Source organism: Xyrauchen texanus, chromosome 31, assembly GCF_025860055.1.
Source record: "Xyrauchen texanus isolate HMW12.3.18 chromosome 31, RBS_HiC_50CHRs, whole genome shotgun sequence".
Lineage (NCBI taxonomy): Eukaryota > Metazoa > Chordata > Actinopteri > Cypriniformes > Catostomidae > Xyrauchen > Xyrauchen texanus.
The window spans coordinates 20,352,016-20,359,802 of record NC_068306.1 but is presented as its reverse complement, the minus strand read 5'-3'; the positions used below and the strand labels follow the sequence as shown (position 1 = coordinate 20,359,802).

Genomic DNA, 7,787 nt, shown 5'->3' with positions numbered 1-7,787 from the left:
GAACAACATAAGGGTGAGTAAATGATGTCAGTATTTTAATCTTAACTACCCCTTTAAGAACTCTGTAAAGTTAAATAAACTGCAAAGTCTGCCTTTGGTGATACACACACACACACACACACACACACACACACACACACACACACACATACATATATATATATATATATATATATATATATATATATATATATATATATATATATATATATATATATATATTTCAGGAGAAATTAATGGTAGTTGTTCATTAAGCTACATATATTCATGGAGGAAATAATTTCATTCCCTCCAGATAACTCTGAGACTAATTAAGCGTGTGTGGTCTCGGGACATGTTTGGACATTTTTAAAAGAATCAACTTGTTGCTGGTCTCTAAAGTGAGTCTTTTGAGAATGATGAATGATGTAGTACAAGGCCGCCTGTCTTGTTAACCATGTCTTGTTTCTTTGACACTGAAGTCAGTTAGCTCGACAAAAGCATCTAATTAGAGATAAGGGAAAACAACAATGCTGCTATCATAAATCACCCCAGCATTTTCCAACATAATGAACGTACGTCTTTTCTCCCCCTCCTCTCTGTCTTTCTCTCGCTCTCATGCTTCTTCCACTGCCATCTTAGACTTTTGAAAATGGGAAGCCTATGCTGTAAATTAAATTAATGTTAGCCTTTTCTCAATCATTCATTCCAATAAAATGATTAGTGCTGTTGTAGTGTGTCGTTAAAATGGAGAGACCTATTAAAAAGTCATTAAAGTCAGCTCAGCATGAAGGTCTGCCCTGTTGGGCTTTAGCCAGCAAAGATGGAATGGCTCAGTTTTATGGACATCATACAGTACTGACGTGTAATTACGAGTGAATGAACTGGAACGTAAACTGTAGGCAACAAAAGGACAGTAGAGAATTAAAGAAATGAATTAAATATACTGTAGTGACCTAGTTTTACTTACCTAGTGGCTGAGTCATTTTGTATGGTACCTTTTTGAACTGCAACTCTAAAAAATTAACATGCAGGTGATATAATTTAAGGAAACATTTTTTTTAAAGAGTATTCCAGGCTTTCAGATATATGCTCTGGTCAAGCTCAGACATTTAAACTTTATTATTATTACTTGATTATTTACAAAAAGGTTAAAAAAAAAAAAAAAAAAAATTACAATAAAGTCCTAAAGTTAGCCAAATGCTCAGTGTGGGATTTTTCTTAAAATCATCTTTTAATATTTGGATATAATTTTATTATCATTGTTTTGTCCAGGTTTAAAGGAATATTCCAGGATCAATTCAAATTAAGCTCAATCGACAGCATTTGTGGCATCATGTTGATTACCACAATAATGTATTTACTCGTTCTTCCTTTTCTTTAAAAAAAAGGCTAACTTTAAACTTTGGTTAAAGTGAGGTACTTACAATAGAAGTGACTGGGGTCAATTTTTGGATGGCTTAAACACAGAAATTCAAAGCTTATAATTTTATAATGATTCTTGCATTATAGTAATATTGTTGTAAAATTGGCTGTTAACTGTTTATGTCTTGTGACTATACTTTCTAAAAAGTGAAAACCTTAAAAAATGGGCCCCGATTCACTTCCATTGTCACTTTTAATTTCCATTATAAGTTCCTCGCTGTAATCCAGATTTTGGCTTTTTCTTTAAAGAAAAGGAGGTATCATTTTTTTGTGGTAATCAACATTATGCCAAATGCTGTCAACTGACCTTAACTTGTATTGAACCCGGAATATTCGTTTAATATATTATGACCTGTAGGGTACAGTGGGGCTTAAGGTACTGCTTGAAAAATGTCTTCATTTTTTTTCCTGGTCACAGTGTATCAATATTGAATAATAATAATAATAATAATTGATGGAGCAACATCATTTATGTGAAAAGAAATAACAAAGGAAGGTTGTTTAGAATAACATACATTTATAAAATAATGAAATGAACATTAAGTTAACATTAAGGTTTTATATTCCATCCAATATGTTAAGACATAGGCTTAGATGACGCAGTAAATATAGTTGAATATCTTTGAATTATTTCCCAGACAACAGCAGTGTGTTCTTTGACAGATGATAATGATCAGCTTGTAAGCAGTTTAATGAGTTTATTTCTTTTCGCTAAAATTTAGCATCAGCTGAGATACTAGACAACCATTTCACCACGGATGGCAGGTCAGTTTGTAGTCAGTAAAAAGGTTACTTTGAGTGTGCTTCAACATTTTGCTGCATATTTGACAAACACTATGTATTTCTGATACATTATCATAGTATTATTCATGCCTGCAGGGATTCTCTAATAATTTTGTTCAAAATTTAAAAAGAATTACAATACATCGCTTATTGTATTTTGGAGGCTATTAACTGCTGATTCTGATGGGGTACCATTGCAAACTTCAGGAGGAATAGAAAAAAAAGAAGCAGAAAATATATTTTCTGATAGTCTTGTGCAAGGACAGATTATGTTTGTATCAGGCCATGGAGCACCAGCCTCTTGAAGGTCCCCTCTTGTTGCCCCATACAAATGTTTCATCCAGAAGTTAAAAAGGAACTAAAAAGATCTTATGATTAATCTTAGGATGTCTTGTAATTACATTATTTAAAATATATTTCTCATAATTATGGTTTTACATCTCAAAATAACAAGTGAAAAACTAAGAATGACTTTACTCCTCATTCGTAGTTCCATATTATATTTTGCACATGCAAAAACATTACAATTTACAGTATCATACTGCAAATCTTATTTGAAAAAATTATCACATTACAATGTTTATAATATTGCAATTGTGAAAATTTAGACTTGCATACAGCATCAAAGCTGCAATAATATATACTTTATATTCTTTTCTTAAATAGCAACAATTAGTATTGACAAGGTGCCTGTGACAAAAACATTTATTATTTCTTTATTACACATTGTGACAACAGTCATTAGCACACTGTTCATCCATCATAATACATTTTACATTGCAGTGCTATGTTTATGGGCCACTATGGCCCTCTCAGCTAGACACTCCTGGCAGTCAAATACCTGGGGCACTGGCCACATTGGTGCAGGCAAGAGGCAATAATCCATCCTTGGTTTTGGGATTTTATTTCTATCAGTAAATTTAAGCCTCTGATGAGATCTAGAAATGTGTTTAACAGTAGGGGGTGCTGTGGTTCTTCTAATTACCAGAAAGCGGCATACGCAGCAAAAACAGACTCTCTTGATAGGCTACTCAGCCTAATCACAGTCGCTCCTTAAATATTAATACATACATATATCTATATATAAATACATATAGAAGTTCCTGCATCCTCAGTTTCATAAAAGTGACATCATTCCTATGACATGAGTGAATGCATTTCCTAATTGGAAAAAAGCTTAAGACCAGTACCAGGTTCATTATATGATTCCATCTTAAGTCCTTTAATAAACAATTAACTGTGCAATGGAGTGGTTAATTTGATAAGAGGATGATAAACATTTTCATTTGTTTGGGTCGCCATTCATCAGGATCCCAAGGGAGGCCTGGCAGAATTCACGCAAGTGAAATTCAAGAATCCCAAGAGGTCAGACATCAATCAGAGGTAAAGCTGGTTACTCGATGCAAGCTGTAATACAGTAAGATCTTCATTTTTGCAATAAAAGAGATTTGTTTTAATTTCAAGCTCAGCTGCACCCCTCAAATGGAATGGTTATTGGTTACACTTGGCTGAAAGGCATATAGGCTTTCCATTTTGTGTTCGAGGGTTTGATTACCTCCTTTGATGTTTTAATCCAGTTTGAGTGAGCCATGAGATTGGAGAACAAACGAGAACAGCTAGAGTCCTGACAAATCGTAGGTGCTCATGTGCTGTGATTTAACTAGGGATGCAGATCCATCTTAACTGAAACAAAGGTATCGTGAGATCGTTATCTACATGTACTGTATATTGGCAATATGTCTCCAATTTGAATTAAGAATCAACAGCTCTTTATCAGTCAATTGGATTATTACATGGGCACGGTGGGAATGACTTCTCACCATGCTTGCATTGGTTTCCCCCACAGTCCAAAGACATGCAGATCAAATCAGTTGGAGACTCTACATTTCCTGTAGGTGAGAGTGTGAAAATGTTTGTCTGCATGTGTTAGCCCTGAAATGAACAGGCCACCTGTAAAGGGTATTTCCCCACCTTTGGCCAGAGACACCTGGGATATGGTCCAGCACTCTCTGCAGCCCTACATAGGATTAGTGGCTGTAGAAGATGGATAGTTCATTCCCATCCATATGCACCTTGCAAACATGTTTACTTCTGCTAAAAATTAAAGGAATAAAAAAGATATCTAATTCTGCCATCTTTGAGAGTGTTTACATGCACACCAATATGCTGATAACTACCAAAAACCAGTTTATTAAATAAGTCAACAACACAAGAAAAACATGTTTTCATGAGATTTAAAATCATCTGGTTGGTGATTTTCCACTTTTGATATCACGATGCACACAGAAGAAAGATTTCAAGGTTTCAAATTATATGAAGGTGATTTAATATTGACAGAATTTTCTATTTCGGATGAACTATACTTTTAAGTCATAATTGACAGCACTCAGGACAAAACTCACTTCCTTATTGCTTGTTCAAAGTTCAGCCATGGTATGTATACAAGGCAAAATCATGTCAGTACCTGAAAACACATAATAGTACCTGACTGTTGCTTTGTTTTCAAGGCAGAGTAAATTACCCAAATGCTATTCCTTCTTGCTCTCCCAACCAAACATAGCCCGCATGTCACCTCTCATAATGGATCCCTGGAACTACTCGCAACAAAATAAACAAGCCATCACATGGCCTCTGCCAGGGTGATAATATAATTTCCAATGGGTAAATGTTTTTTCATCCCCCTAGTGCTGCGGTGCAGTACTTAAATAAAACATTTCTTTCAAAATATTAAAGTTTCATTGCTCCTTTTCCTCTCCAGGTTGGGAAGCTTTCAAATTTATGGAGGGCAATGATACCTCGTTTCATGGAGGAAGGCCCATTTTTCTGATGCCTGAATTTATAAATGTCTGCTGATTATTTGCAAGGCTAAGACAACTGAGACAGGTTGTTTATATCTGGATTGTAAGGAGACCTATAACTGGTAGAATATTTATGTCAAGGACATGGTTCATCCAAAAATGTAAATTCATTGTGTTCAGCAGAAGGAAGAAAGTCATACACATCTGGAATGGCATGAGGGTGAGTAAATGATGAGAGAATATTCATTTTTGGGTGAACACCTTTTAATACCACTTTTTTAATGAACAACAATTTTATTTTATTTATTTTCCAAAGCATCCCTACAGAGTGCTTCAACTTGAACCCTTTTTGGTGATGTTACACTGTGAGTGTGCTTCTCTGTAATTTATATGAGCATGATATTCACTTTATAATGCTGCTTCTTTCGCCATTACATTGTAAATTCATTGATCAATTTGTTGTCTCCAACAATAGATTGCATATATTGCTATTGCTTGAAGACATTGGTATCAGGGCATGAACAGCACTCTACAATCCATCACCTGACAGAGGAAAACCCTTCCCATCATGCCTTTCTCTCAGACGGAGCTAGGCCTTTGTATCCTCATACCTATCCACCCCTGCCATTATTAATAGAATGTCGTGCGTAACAGTCAATACTCTTAATATCAATTTTACTGCTTGGCAGTCTGTGACAAAACATGTGCTGAGGGTTTGAGATGCTAATTTAAAAGCTGCTGTTGGATTGATCGTGTGATCACGCATTGTTATTCCGTACTTGTAAGAGCGGTGTGCAGAGATGTGTGGTGTGGAGCCTCGTCTCTTGTGATCATACATTTCGGAGTGCTGATTAAATGTGCCGTCACTGAATAGTACATCTCAGCTTTATCACCCTGTGGGGGAGGACCGGAGGAGGGTGTGCTGCGGTAATGTAGTCTAGGGCATACGCAGGCATATGCCATATGCCCACCTACCTTTTAGGATTGTGATGATACGTATTGCTGCTAGTACAACGATTAGGCTTTTGACCCAGAACTTTTGTGGAAAATGAGACAGCCCCCTCCCTGCAAAAATGAAATTGATGTATCCTTACCTAGGTGCAGATCAATGCGAAGTAGAGGGTGCATCTGTGTCTGTAACTGTTGTCACCTTGTACTTTTCACTGGCAGCATTTATTCTATGTGTCCAGTCCAAAATTAAGAAGTATGAAAGGCAACTGTTACACTGAGTCAAGATTTATCCAGTGTCCATGCTGCATTCAATAATGGGAAAACACGTTACACAGATTTATTTAGCTGTCCCAGGCAGGCATAAGACAAACTCCACAACCTTGACTAAGACTCCGAAGTTGATGGTCTTGCTCTCCAGAGGCCGGTTGCACCAGCTATATGGAAGTTACAACTTATCCTATTTAATGGGCACTAAGTCACAATGTACGCACTACAAAATATTTATGGTATGAATGATTCCTCCAGCCTGGCCTGCAAGACGTTTCTCAGGTCATGAATGTGCAAAATTATGGCCATGCACAACAGAATAAGCAAAAAGTCAGATGCACGATTCCTTCCTTTTATACCCGTATGTCCGGGGGAGGGACATGCAAATTATGTCTGCTAATTTCTCATTGGCATTTTCTCAAGTTCAGAGGAAACCGAGGCCTTCAAGAAAGTCCCCTAGTGTCGAGCGAGCGACAAACAGGGAACAATAATTTGTGCTGTCAATTTATTTCCCTGCTAAATGTGAGTGTATATATATATATATATATATCACTTATCCTCTTGTTTAATTGTACATCTGGCCTTCCACATATATATATATATATATATATATATATATATATATATATATATATATATATATATATATATACACACACACACACACTGTAGGCCAAAAGTTTGGAATAATGTACAGTTTTTGCTCTTATGGAAAGAAACTGGTACTTTTATTCACCAAAGTGGCATTCAACTGATCACAATGTGTAGTTAGGACATTAATAATGTGAAAAATTACTTTTACAATTTTTTCTTAAACTACCTTTAAAGAGTTTAAATAAAAAAATCCTCTACGTAAAGCAATTACAGCTTTGCAGATCCTTGGCATTCTAGATATCAGTTTGTCCAGATACTCAGGTGACATTTCACCCCACAATTCATGTAGCACTTGTCATAGATGTGACTGTTTTGTCGGGCACTTCTCATACACCTTACAGTCTAGCTGATCCCACAAAATCTCAGTGGGGTTAAGATCCATAACACTCTTTTCCAATTATCTGTTGTCCAATGTCTGTGTTTCATTACCTACTCTAAACTTTTCTTTTTGTTTTTTGTTTTAAAAGAGGCTTTTTCTTTGCAATTCTTCCCATAAGGCCTGCACCTCTTAGTCTTCTCTTTACTGTTGTACATGATACTGGTGTTGAGCAGGTAGAATTCAATGAAGCTGTCAGCTGAGGACATGTGAGGTGTCTATTTCTCAAACTAGAGTCTCTGATGTACTTATCCTGTTGTTTAATTGTACATCTGGCCTTCCACATATATATATATATATATATATATATATATATATATATATATATATATATATATATATATATATATAAATATTTTAACTTATGCAATTAAACTTTGTGAAAATACTGCATGTTATTGCACCCATGCTGGTTTTTGATGCTCTTTGTAGATGATGGAAAACTGTGTCCCTTAATTATATCAAATTTCTTTTTGTGTGTGTGTATGTGTGTGTGTGCCTTTTTCTCGTGATTTTGAATAATTTAAATTGATATTTCTAAGTAGGAAAACAAT

General features: G+C 35.5%; 1 long non-coding RNA gene across 1 annotated transcript; it reads left to right on the top strand.

Moving 5' to 3' along the window:
- Positions 1-5,076: 5,076 nt before the first annotated feature.
- On the top strand, positions 5,077-5,538 carry LOC127625466 (uncharacterized). The gene is made up of 3 exons (XR_007968292.1): positions 5,077-5,205; positions 5,302-5,350; positions 5,461-5,538. It is a non-coding gene; the product is annotated as an uncharacterized LOC127625466 (long non-coding RNA).
- Positions 5,539-7,787: the final 2,249 nt, after the last annotated feature.